We start from the raw sequence: 14,381 nt of genomic DNA, 5'->3' as shown, positions 1-14,381 counted from the left end.
GATGACGAAACTCATATCTAACAGACTTAAACATTAACTACCATAAATAACGAGGAAGCTCAATGTTGAGAGAGAGGCTTTACATACAGAACCAAGCCTATAGAGCTATGCAAGAATACACACAAACATGGGTGGGGTGAGAAATTTTTGGAGTACTTTTTTAATGAGGTGGGACCCATCTTATGTCTCATATCTGTACGTCCATCTCTTCTCCAATGTTGATGTTGTTCAATAGGTATGGGGTTATTGGAATTATATGTTGAAAGACGATTTAAGGAAATATCTACTCATTGTATCAGGTATTATGTATTTGATGTCCTCTTTTTCAAGTTTTATTTGTTTTTATATATGTCGTGAAGTGAATGAGGCAATCCACTCTCTTGCAAAATAATCGCCTTTCACATTTTCAATAGATAAGCTTTCATTTTCCATTTAAATCTTGTCATCTAAATTTTGAAGCTGCTAATAAAATCTCTACGTTTTTTGTTTTACAAAAAGGACTATGAGGAATGAGTTGCTTCATATTATTAAAGCCATTTTTCGATAATTTCATTTTTTGCAAAAGACTAGCAACGAGTCACATTCTTGTTCTGTTCCGTTTCGTCCCATCACTTATTTTTGAATTTAAATTCTATTTTAAATCATAAAAGAAATAAATAAGTGCAAGGAATGAAAAATGATAATATTTTAATTCTTGTCCTGTTCATCAAAATCAGGAGTTGTGTGGTCTGGTTGAGCCACTCAACCCCCTCTCCTCATCATTTACTATTCTTATGTGACAAATAAAATATGATATGAAGGTTAATACGTGGGGTATATATGGACTTGCCTATCAAGTGTATCTTGAGGTTGACTATAAGTCACTCAATGCACGATAGTTACTGTGTGAAGAGCATAAAGTTATAGTTCAAAAGAACTATTTCATACTTAAAACACACAACACACATGTAATTGCTTACATTTTGAGTATTGGCACGTTTAGTAAGTTTAAAGGAGGCATAATTACATTAATAATTTTTTATTCACATATTAAAAAAAAATAACTTTTATCTATATTAGTAAATATTTTGATGAATGACTTCCCTTCTTACCTTTAATTAATAAACCCTTTCTAACTTTTTATGATTTGGAATGAAACATTCTCTTACTTTTAATTAAAATTTTAATTTTTCTGAAAATAATAAAATATAGACGTTAGAGAACGTAACGGCTAGTTTAAATTCCAAAAAGAAGAAAACCCTTCTTTTGCCTTTCAGTCAAATATTGAATTTTCTGAATTATAGCAAGCAAAAAATTCCTTCCTCTCTCTCAAAGCAAGCAAAAAATTTTAAATTTTCTGAATTATATCATGTGATCGAAGCACCATTTTTCTTAACGAATCTGAGAATATTTTCTTTCTTGAATTCAAGCGGAAATTATACAAGTATCGAGACGTCTTTGAGTTTTCTGTTATATTACAAAGAAGGAATACAGTAGACAAGTTCTGGGTTTTGATTTTCTTCTCTTTAATAATGGCTCCAACACCATCATCAAAATTGAAAACAGCCCACCAATCAAAGACTCCCCAATCGAAGCTCCGCCTGAACTTTGCCAAAGAAACCGCCTCCACCAACACGGTGGCGTTACCAGCCGAGCACCCGGTCGAAGTGATAGGCAGAATCCGAAACAATCCAGATCAGAAAGACAAGTCTCTCCCCACTCAATCAACAGTGCAAATCAATTCGGCTTACAATTCCTTGCGACTGAAAACCGACATTGGGTACAGGGATTTTACACTAGACGGCGTTTCATTATCCGAAGAAGATGATCTTGTTGGGTTTTACAGGAAATTCGTGGAGTCTAGGATTAAAGGGGTGAAGATGGGAAACAAATGCACTATTATGATGTATGGTCCAACCGGGTCGGGCAAGAGTCATACGATGTTTGGGTGTGCAAAGCAGCCCGGGATCGTTTACAGATCTTTGAGGGATATTTTGGGGGGAGAAGAAGAAATGGATGGTGAGAAACTTGGGGTTGGGAGATTTGTGCAGGTCAGTGTTCTGGAGATTTACAATGAAGAGATTTATGATCTATTGCCATCACCCAACTGTGGTGGAAGGTTTGGTCTTGGATGGTCTAAGGGAAGCAGCACTTCTAAGGTGAGAATTTCTTTGCATTTCGTATTCGCCTTCAGATTATTGAAAATGGACCGAGTTTAATTAACTAAAACTCACAGTAATTATGCTTTACATACCTACCTGGTTATGATTTTTTGAAGTCTGTAGAAGGACTTGTATGATAATCCGTCTTGATGTTTCATATTCAGTATAACTTCGAATAAGTGTCATTGAATTTTTCGAAAGGACCAACAATGGTTACCCAGCGAAGTTATGTGCAAACCTTCTTGACAATCTACCACATAGGTTTGCCGTTTAAGGATAACGTTTAGCCACCAATCTCACCTGGTATCTTTCTAATGTGGCATAAGCTTCTTTTCTGTTAGAAAATTGTACAATCCACACGTTTGATTAACCTGTAGCGGCACAATGACAGTTGTACCAAGTCTTTCCCCTTTTGTTCACAGGAGGATTTGAAGTTGTGGAAGTAAGGGACTCTGTTTAGCCGTAACAAAAATGCTACTATCTCTGAAGATAAGAATAGTCGACTAGTTTTTAACAAATGTGACATCTATGTATGCATAAACCTTCTTGGCAGTTGGTTGGAGACTTGGAGCAATCATAACCCTTCTTTGTTGAAGAATAACTTACAAAAACACACATAAGAGCTGAGATCTAGATAATATTCCCCAAAGAGTGAACTAGGACAGTTTCCGACAAATGTGAGATCCATATATGCATTTTTACTTCTGTTGGGTGGTAAAATTTAGAACCCTGCTTTGCTAAAGAATAGTCGACAAGCACTAAGATCAAGTATAGTGAGATATTGTGCAAGAGTACAAAAAATGGGTACCATGGAATCCATCAAAAACAGGAAAAACTACTGAAAACTCATCGGATTTTTGTGTTTAAGACTCTAGAAGGCTTTTATCTGATCAAATGGTTAGTAGTTAGCACAATTTTGCTTCCAACTATGATTTCAGAGTATTTTGCTTGAGTGATTTCTACAAGGTGTTTATTTTTTCTTTCTTTGATAGATTTTCCGTGTTTTTCATGCTAAAGTTAACATTTTGCAATACTATTTTGTTATGAATAATCATTACTAGAAGATTGAGGGATAATGCCCTTTTCTTGGAAATATGGTGATAAGACCTTTTGAAAAACATTCTCCCACTATTTGAGTCGGATGTCTTTTTCGTCCCCAACTTGGTTAATGAGCATTTTATGAAATATGGAAAACACTCTACGATCATCAAAGTCATTCTTTAATAAGTGCACTGAAGTATTCCTAGTGGAATTGTTGATAGAAGTAACCAACCAATGTGCACAAAAATATTTGAAATATGAGAACAGCCCCAAACTACTCGAGCCTCTTTCATTCCCTTGTAACGGCTAGTTTAAATTCCAAAAAGAAGAAACCCCTTCTTTTGCCTTTCGGTCAAATATTGAATTTTCTGAATTATAGCAAGCAAAAAATTCCTCCCTCTCTCTCATAGCAAGCAAAAAATCTTAAATTTTCTGAATTATATCATGTGATCGAAGCACCATTTTTCTTAACGAATCTGAGAATATTTTCTTTCTTGAATTCAAGCGTGCTCAAGTGAAACGAAAGCCTATGATGTTTGGTTAATCCAAAAACGTTATAATGAAAATCATAATAGCAATGTCAAATAATAAAGCAATATTTTCTTCAATAAAAGGAAATGTGGATGTCCTGGATGATGGTCTGATAGAACTGGATTTGGTCTTTATGGGATGACAACTTTTCAGAAAGAGATGAGAGAGTGATAGCAGTGAACATAATAATGCTAAGTGCTAAACACCAACATATGTGCCATTAAATGATAAGTTTAATAAGATGTAGGGAGTAAATGATTCATTTATTTAATATATCAATTAATGTCATTCAATGCCACCTAGATTGGTATTGTAGCACCCCTGTGCTAAATATACAAGTCAATCAACATTGCACCACTAGCTTCAGGATAATATCTTTTCTTTAGGCAGGCTCAATTATGTTCCTCGTAGCTTGGTCTCGAAATACACAGAGAGAAAATAAGAGCTGCAATTCAGATTTTTTTTATGATCTGATTAATTGACAAAAAGATTAACAGATAGTTTAGGCACATGCAATATGGACGAGGATGGTGTGAGATTGTGGTGACTCAGCTAAATACGGTAAGCAAGGTACCATCAACCAACTTGAATTTTTTATTGTAGGACACTGGCTACACATGGAGAAACGATGAGGAATTTATCATACTATTAGTAGGACAAAAGAAGTTGAAAATCAATCGTTTGAGGCAGTAATAGGATACTTACCACCATGCCAACAAATATGAGGCATTAGGTTTCTTCCTTTGCATCTGAGGAGGGTTTTCCATAAGCCCTTGTTTGAGCCCTATTCTTTTCATAAGAATGAATTTTTGAATACTGTATTGATGGAAAATGTGTGGTTAAAAAATAAGTAAACATTTTGGATTTGCGTGTAATATTATTTTATTGAAGAATGTGTGGTTGAAATGATGTCAAAACACTATTCAAGAATGAGGCTCAAATAGGGGTTAAATATTTGACTTGGTTTTTCAACTGTAATGCATGTTTTTTTACTACTTAGCTGCTAAATATATATTTAATTATATTATTCTGTTTAGTCGTAATTGAAAAAAGGCTTCATTTATTTTGTTGAGATAAAGCGTATTTGAATTATCCCCATTTCCCACTAAAAGAGGAATCCTCATTCATTTTTCTAATAATCAAATCTATAATTTTTTCAGGTGAAACTGGAAGTAATGGGAAAGAAGGCAAAAAATGCAAGTTTTATATCTGGAAATGAAGCAGGAAAGATATTGAAAGAGATCGAAAAGTTAGAGAAGAGACGAATAGTTAAAAGTACACTATGTAACGAGAGAAGTTCTCGAAGTCACTGCATGGTAAATTATTGAAAAGCTTCATTAAGTCTTTCAAAAGGACTGAAGAATTTTTCAAGTTTCTGTCTTTGGGTCGAAAGTTCACTTTACTGAAAACTCATCGGATTTTTGTGTTTAAGACTCTAGAAGGCTTTTATCTGATCAAATGGTTAGTAGTTAGCACAATTTTGCTTCCAACTATGATTTCAGAGTATTTTGCTTGAGTGATTTCTACAAGGTGTTTATTTTTTCTTTCTTTGATAGATTTTCCGTGTTTTTCATGCTAAAGTTAACATTTTGCAATACTATTTTGTTATGAATAATCATTACTAGAAGATTGAGGGATAATGCCCTTTTCTTGGAAATATGGTGATAAGACCTTTTGAAAAACATTCTCCCACTATTTGAGTCGGATGTCTTTTTCGTCCCCAACTTGGTTAATGAGCATTTTATGAAATATGGAAAACACTCTACGATCATCAAAGTCATTCTTTAATAAGTGCACTGAAGTATTCCTAGTGGAATTGTTGATAGAAGTAACCAACCAATGTGCACAAAAATATTTGAAATATGAGAACAGCCCCAAACTACTCGAGCCTCTTTCATTCCCTATCTCGAATCTATGCCCTCTTAATAGATTAAATTAAATAGAAGAGAAGATATTTTATTGCTCAAGTGAAACGAAAGCCTATGATGTTTGGTTAATCCAAAAACGTTATAATGAAAATCATAATAGCAATGTCAAATAATAAAGCAATATTTTCTTCAATAAAAGGAAATGTGGATGTCCTGGATGATGGTCTGATAGAACTGGATTTGGTCTTTATGGGATGACAACTTTTCAGAAAGAGATGAGAGAGTGATAGCAGTGAACATAATAATGCTAAGTGCTAAACACCAACATATGTGCCATTAAATGATAAGTTTAATAAGATGTAGGGAGTAAATGATTCATTTATTTAATATATCAATTAATGTCATTCAATGCCACCTAGATTGGTATTGTAGCACCCCTGTGCTAAATATACAAGTCAATCAACATTGCACCACTAGCTTCAGGATAATATCTTTTCTTTAGGCAGGCTCAATTATGTTCCTCGTAGCTTGGTCTCGAAATACACAGAGAGAAAATAAGAGCTGCAATTCAGATTTTTTTTATGATCTGATTAATTGACAAAAAGATTAACAGATAGTTTAGGCACATGCAATATGGACGAGGATGGTGTGAGATTGTGGTGACTCAGCTAAATACGGTAAGCAAGGTACCATCAACCAACTTGAATTTTTTATTGTAGGACACTGGCTACACATGGAGAAACGATGAGGAATTTATCATACTATTAGTAGGACAAAAGAAGTTGAAAAACAATCGTTTGAGGCAGTAATAGGATACTTACCACCATGCCAACAAATATGAGGCATTAGGTTTCTTCCTTTGCATCTGAGGAGGGTTTTCCATAAATATCTGACTTGGTTTTTCAACTGTAATGCATGTTTTTTCACTACTTAGCTGCTAAATATATATTTAATTATATTATTCTGTTTAGTCGTAATTGAAAAAAGGCTTCATTTATTTTGTTGAGATAAAGCGTATTTGAATTATCCCCATTTCCCACTAAAAGAGGAATCCTCATTCATTTTTCTAATAATCAAATCTATAATTTTTTCAGGTGAAACTGGAAGTAATGGGAAAGAAGGCAAAAAATGCAAGTTTTATATCTGGAAATGAAGCAGGAAAGATATTGAAAGAGATCGAAAAGGTGGAGAAGAGACGAATAGTTAAAAGTACACTATGTAACGAGAGAAGTTCTCGAAGTCACTGCATGGTACCGATTATTGAAAAGCTTCATTAAGTCTTTCAAAAGGACTGAAGAATTTTTCAATTTTCTGTCTTTGGGTAGAAAGTTCACTTCTTTTGCAATCTTGCAGATAATTCTTGATGTTCCAACTGTTGGAGGACGACTTATGCTTGTAGACATGGCAGGATCTGAAAATATAGAACAAGCCGGACAAAATGGGCTGGAAGCAAAAATGCAGGTATAAATTTCAAGATTATACGTGCTCGGTAAATCATTCATCAACCAGAATAAATGACCTGTGCTCTTGACATCTTGTGATGCAAATGATTTCTATCCATATGATGATCTCCTCATTTTTTTCCTCCTAAATGCAGACAGCAAAGATCAACCAAGGAAACATTGCGCTAAAACGAGTGGTCGAATCCATTGCGAATGGTGATTCTCATGTGCCATTCAGAGACAGCAAGCTAACCATGCTGCTTCAGGTACTTTTATTTTTTATGATGTTATTTATTCACTTTTCTACAATTTTCATTAAATTCTTCAGTGGTTTCTGAAATCAAGTTGACATTTTTCACTAGGATTCTTTTGAAGATGATAAGTCCAAAATACTGATGATACTTTGTGCCAGCCCGGGTCTGAAGGAGCTGCATAAAACTATTGCCACTTTAGAATATGGGGCCAAAGCAAAATGTATAATCCGTGGGCCCCATACACCAGTTAAAGAGAAAGGTGCAGAAGATTCTTCATCTGCAGTCATTTTGGGATCAAGAATTGAAGCTATGGACCAGTTTATTTATACGTTACAGATGGAAAGCAGACTTAGGGAAAAAGAGCGCAATGAGGCCCAGAAAGAGCTTAAGAAGAAAGAAGAAGAAATTAATGGATTAAGGACTAAACTTACACTAGTAGACGGAGGAGGAATGGGGATAAGTGAAGATGAGATTGATTCAAAAGTAAACAAGCGGACACAGATGCTGAAAAGTGAATTAGAGAGGAAGATAAAGGAGTGTCAGAAAATGGCCAATGAAATTCTTGAAAAGGAAAGGAGGAAAATGGAAGAAAAGATATTTCAACAGCAACAGGAGGTTGAAACGCTCAGGCGTCGTTTAGAGGAAATTGAGTCGGAGCTTTCTTCTTCGAGGGCTGAGAGTGCATCGTCAGCAGACATCGAGGAAAGCAGCTTTATTAAAAGGTTTTTGGAGGTCAGTTCTGAGGATTCAGAGATGGTAAAATCCATGGATTTGGACAAGTCGCTTGACATGGGCATTATTAAATATGATGATGTGGTTCATAAAGCAGAAACAAATTCAATTACTGCCATTTCTGGATATTCTGACATGAACAATTTAAATGAAGACTTATCAAATTTCACCAACAAAACATGGTTGAGCACAGTATACGAGGAGGAGGAGGAAGAAGAAAGTGAGGAAAATTTATTAGATGAGGAAGTGAAGAAAGAGGTAATTGAGGAGGAGAATACATACCTTAGCACTCTGGTTTTGCCAGAATTTTCAAGTCAAAATCCAGAGAAAGATGGCTATTATGAAGATACAGTTGAGCTTGTACGATTTGAATCGTACAGCGAGCCACAAAATGCTAACAATGCAGCCCCTAGAGAAATGAGGATTCAAAATATATTCACATTATGTGGAGATCACAGAGAACATTCCCAGCACGAAACTCCTACACCTGTTAGAAAGAAGTTAGAAGATATTGATTCCCTGTCATCAACCCCATTGAAGAGCGTGGGACAGCTTGAAAAAATTAGCAGATATGCTGAGATAGGAAAAGATTCGAAGGAGAATCAGAACCCGTTAGATGATGATGAAACAAGTAGTGATCTTGAAGTATACGTGAATGGGAGGCCTCAAAAGAAAATGCTGGCAAATTTATTACCAAATTAAAGGTTTTGAAAGATTCGACTCTTACTGACTTGCGGAAGTTGATAGAAATCTATCTTGGGGGGGAGCAGCAAGCATTTACTTTCCTTGTTCTTGGGGTAATTAATAACTTTTAAATTAATCCTTTTCTACCGTTTCGGATTATACTTGGCCACGTTTGTGAGTTCCTTGAAGCATGCTAATCTGATGATAGTATTTTGTACAATTGTTGATTAATCTGTGCTTTCCTTGATACTATTTTGTACAATTCAGGATGATCCATCAAGCTGTTCCGTGTTTAGAGAAAAGGAGGCAGCAACTCGGACGAGCGAGCTTCCTATATGCAACAACCAATTGTTACACGGCCATCTTGCTTGTTTACGTCCTGTGAAGCCAAATCAGTGCCACAGTCATCTCCCATTTAGCCCTCTCGAGAATAAGCTTTCTGCAGCTACTCCAAGATCTCAGCAAGGTAATCACCTTTTCACCTAAATGTACATTTAGGATTTAGCACTGTTGATATCCAATTTGGATTGAACTTTTGGGGGAATGTTTAGTGCAGTACTGAATTACAAACAAGATTGATTTTTTTTATTTTTTTATTGATTAATACAATTCAATGTTGTAAGATCTATTTTACGGAACAAGTCATTGAGTCACTCTTAATGCAATGGATAGTTTCTTCTCTACTTTCCAAGGGGTGGTACTTTTAAATTTGACCCACTCAAAGGTTCAAAATTTCATTTTGACTTTGAAATTTTTGAATATTATCACATTGGCCTCTTGTATGGTAAAAGATAAAGATGCCCTTAATTGTATTATACAATTACAAAATAATATATTGTTGAAAGGACTTTACTACCCTTTTAGTTAATAATTGAAAAGCAAACACTTCCCCACTTACAAAATTTCAAAACGAGCTCCCAACACAGAAAAACTCTCATCTTTCATTTGCTTGAACCTCAAAGTCTAAAAAAACTTTCAAACGCTGAAGTCGAAATTTTTTTTCATATCAATTACTTCAAATCGGTAAGTATATTTACGCATGTTTAATTTCGTTTTCAGTAAATTAGTGTACGTTTGAATAGAGAAATTTTATTTCGACATAATAATAATTAGTATAACTTTTTTTTAACAGATTTTACCTATCAAAAATTTTTTTTTTAACAGATCTATAATTTTTTTCTTGAGAACCGTAGAAAAAAAAATTCATATGCAAAACAGTTAAACAGTTGGTTGTTAAATAGTCGACAGCCGGCTGTTAACTGTCGTGTCGGCTGTTACAGCCCATAGTTGGTTATTAAATAACCAAACAGTCGATTTTTGTGCTTCTATTTTCACAAAAATCAATTGTTAAAGCTGTTTTAACGAAATTTTTGTTAATTAATTAATTTTTGTTGGCACTGATTTTTTTCTTATAATTAATAAATGAAGTTGATTAAATAAATAAACATATCAATTTTTTTGTTGTAAGTTATTAAAAAAATTCTATTTCCTCATGCAGATATGATAATCCCCGTTTGTTATTTCGGTGATTTCGAATTGAATGAAAATAATCGATAGAAATGGAGATGAACGAGTGATATATGTGATTGTATTGCAATTCTCATAACAGAGAGTACATCATACTTAGAAGTGTACCACGATTTGCAAAATAATTTGAATGTCGATCAATCTCAATACGATATGCAATTGAGATATCTATTCAACGGTTATGGGGATTCATCCATTTCGATTCCACCAATATTCGTTACTAATGATGTTGAATTGAATTATCTATTAGAATTAAATAAAATGCATCGGACTCCGACATGACTTTAGTTAAGAATGATGTTGTCGAAAGTGAACGCGAAGATTCTGATAGGGCAGATAATAATGATCAAGGTTTTTGGGAGACAGTGGAGATAGTTTCTGGGGATGATGTGGTTATTCATGAGACAGTTGCAATTGACGCTTGAGAACAACTAAGATGGACACGAATGAGTGCTTCGTAATTCGCAAGTATTTACAGGAACATACTTGCGAAGTGGGAATTTTTCGAAACGATCATCGGCAAGCTCGAGCATGGTTTATTGGTCGATAGATAATGCACAAGTATCATGACCCACGGACGATCTACAGACCTTCGGAATCATTAACGACGTCCGCCGAGAGTATGGAGTAGTCATAAGCTACCAGAAAGTCTGGAAGGCCAAAGAATGTGCGTTAGAGGATTTAATGGGATCGGTTGAATAGAGCTATGCTAAATTGGCCAAGTATTGCTATAACATGGGGACAACTAATCCTGACACAGCATTTTTTATTGAGATGGGGGCGATAATTGTTTTAAGTATTTCTTCATGACTCTCGAACAATGTATTCAGGGTTTTCAAAATGCAGCGCGACTTGTAATTCTAGTTGATGGTACAACTCTGAAAACTAAATATCAAGGCAAATTAATAATTGCTATGTGTCAAGACGCCAACATCCAAATTTACCCTATTGCATTCGGCATAGTCGACAACAAGAATGATCTGTCCATGAGTTGGTTCTTTTCTAAACTGAGGTAAGTGATTGGAGAAGTCGAAGACTTTGTCTTTGTAACCAATCGGGGACAGTCTATAATAAACTGTATCGCTGAAGTTTTTTTCGAGGCACATCACGGGTATTGCATGTACCATATACAAGGTAATTTGAAGACTAGGTATCGGGACAAAGGTATTGTTTCATTGTTTAGGAGAGCAGCCGAAACTTACAGTGTCGAGAAGTGTAATAAGTTCATGTTCGAGATAGGAAATAAATCATTACCAGCGTTGGAGTATCTGACGAACATGTGGATCGGCATTGAGCGCGATCATACTTTTCAGGACGTCGATACAATATGATGACGTCAAATAATGTGGAGTCTCTCAATGCATTGTTTAAGAAGGATCGAGAGTTACCAATTCTCGCAACGATTGAGAACATTCGTAACAAGCTGTAACAGTGGTTTCATGACTGACGTGCGTCATCACAGAGTTGCACTAGCGTGCTGGCCTCAGCTCAAGAGGGGAAACTCTTTAAGACGGCAGAGGTTGCGAGGAAGTTGAATGTCGAAGCACTAGATGAGTTCCGCTTCTCCGTGCAATGTGTACGTAATACAGCATATATGGTGGACTTGACCGATAACACATGTACTTGTACGAGATTTTAGTTAGAGAGGTTTCCATTTGAGCATGCAGTTGCGGTGGCCATGTATCGAGGCTTTGTAGCGAGAACGTTATGCTCTTTGTATTATAAGACCTCAACAGCATATGCTGAAACTATATTTCCTCTGCCGAATGAAGTTGAGTGGGAAGTTCCCGAACACATTCTCCCGTTTGATACTTTGTTGCCACCAGCAGTTGAACCACGTGGTTCTAGATATCCAAGTACATCTAGAATACGACTAGAGAGTTTCATCGACCACGTAGGTGTGGCAGGTACAGAGCCATAGGGCATACTCGACAATTTTGTAGCAGTTAAATTTCCCTAAATGACAATTAGATGAATAATATTTTCGTTTACTTTACACTGTTCAATATTTATTCTTAATAAATGTTCAATGTTTATTGTTGATAAATATTTATTCTTGATAAATGTTATTTATAATGATTCATATAAAAAAATAGTTTCATACTCGGCATGTGTAAAAAAAAAAAAAAAATCTACTTACAAAAAAATAAATAAATCTCCAATTTGAATGTTATATATATTAAACACAAATTTACAATTATTTTATAATCACAAAAAATAATTAAATTTACAATTTGAATGTTACATATATTTAACACAAATTTACGGGTCACCATTAAATTCGAACAAATCACAAGCGTTACTTTCTCCAGTTCTGTATCGACGATTGATTGATTCCATCAACCTTATATCCTATACTTAAAAATTCAACATACTTAATGGCAAATATGTTGCAGTCGCCCCTACAATTGAATAAGAATGGATCAGTTCAGTACTATGTAGCTAAAAACTAAATCTGAAAGATGAAAACAATAAAGTTCAAACACTTACCATATGGACTGTCGCACTGTCATCGTGTTCCGAACAATTCGCAGTCTATCATGTACAGTCATCTCCGCTCGTCTGGCCATCATAGGAACAATTACAGCTACGGACTCCAGGTGTTGCTCGAGCTGGCCTTCTGTCAAACATGAATGATTTGGGTCGTACACATATATAGTCGTGTCAGCAAAAACAATCTCCAGCGCAACATAGTGATATGCACACTGTAATGTATACAACCCTCTCATGATTTTTCCCCGACACTCTATGATCCACTCGAGCATATATTCTGGCATCGTGTACTCGTTACCCATAAGTAGGAGTGACTGATACTCTATGATAACGGCATGCAGGAACTCGGTGTTCAATATGACTCGGCCATGGACGTCAAATGATTTTGGATGTCTTTGAGCTCGATATCGCAGCAAGTCCATAATGGCTATGTCAATGTGCTGCATTAGGAAACACCAAAAAAAACTATGAAATGAATACTTCACTTACATCGTCGACGAGCTAAGCTCCCGAAGTGGTGATATCATAGAACCACTTGTAAGCGTCCGAGACCGTCCTCTGATCCTCTGACTTATCGTCCGGCTAACCAAAAAAAAAAAGGAAAATGTTAAAATAAGTATAGATGAGTTAGCGTACAGTGCTTTATTAAAATCATACAATACTAACCCAGGGATAATTCTCCTCTACTCCGTCTCGAACGCTTTCCACTTGGCGTGGTCCACCTCCCTGAATAAGTTCGGGTGCGTCCCATTGATGAACGTCCTCTTGCCGACCACCTACTCCGTCTCATCAACAACATATCTCTTACCCTAAATCACGACAGGCGTCCTTTCGACCTCCGGTCCGGGGATCGCCACCCCATCGTCCAATGCCATCTAGGCCACCTCCTCCTCCGCCCCTCCTATCGGGGCCACCCCCTCCCCCTCCATAGACAATCATAATGATTCTAATGTCTCATCACGCCAAAAATGTGGGTGACCTTCTCTTCATCACCATCTCTGCCACCCTCTCGATCATCATCTCCCCCATCCCCTCTGTCTTCCCATTGCCTGTCGGCTAAATCTCCTCTAAGTGCCCCTATCGTATCCTGAAAGTCAACAACGTAAGATCGTAACATTCCAACATCATGAGATAGATCGTCAACCCTCCCTGTCAGCTCTCGTCCCATATCGTCGACCCTTCTTGTCAGATAGTCGACCTTCCCTATCAGATCGTCTCATCGACCCTCTCCGTCAACTCTCGTTGTAGCGCGCTGACCTTCTTCGCTATACATTCAGTCAAACGGGCATACAAATCATCACTGTGTGTAGGAGATGTGCAGGAGATGACAATGGCGACGACGATACTCTCGGCGGAGGTGATGCCAATGGCAGTGACGATACCCCCGTCGGAGGTGATTGTCGATCAGTTGGACCACCCTCCTACATAAATAACAGCATTAAAAATTATTCAATAAATTTATACAAAATGATATTCAATAAATTATATTTAATTCACATACCCAATCTTCGTCCAGGTTCGGATCAGACATCTCCTCGTCTTGAGTGTGCGGAACGCCTAAATCCCGCACAAGACCATGAGCCTCCTCTTCCATCGACGATGTCAACTCAGGTATGACTTCAGGTTGACATATTGACATTTCAACTAGTTAACGATCATGTAAATAGA

At 36.3% G+C, this 14,381-nt stretch overlaps 1 pseudogene; it reads left to right on the top strand.

Moving 5' to 3' along the window:
• Positions 1-1,266: 1,266 nt before the first annotated feature.
• Positions 1,267-9,346, top strand: LOC111403054 (annotated as a pseudogene).
• The last annotated feature ends 5,035 nt before the right edge of the window (positions 9,347-14,381 follow it).

The sequence above is a fragment of the Olea europaea genome, chromosome 11 (genome assembly GCF_002742605.1).
Source record: "Olea europaea var. sylvestris chromosome 11, O_europaea_v1, whole genome shotgun sequence".
NCBI classification, from domain to species: Eukaryota; Viridiplantae; Streptophyta; class Magnoliopsida; order Lamiales; family Oleaceae; genus Olea; species Olea europaea.
This window is presented reverse-complemented; position numbering and strand designations above follow the sequence as displayed.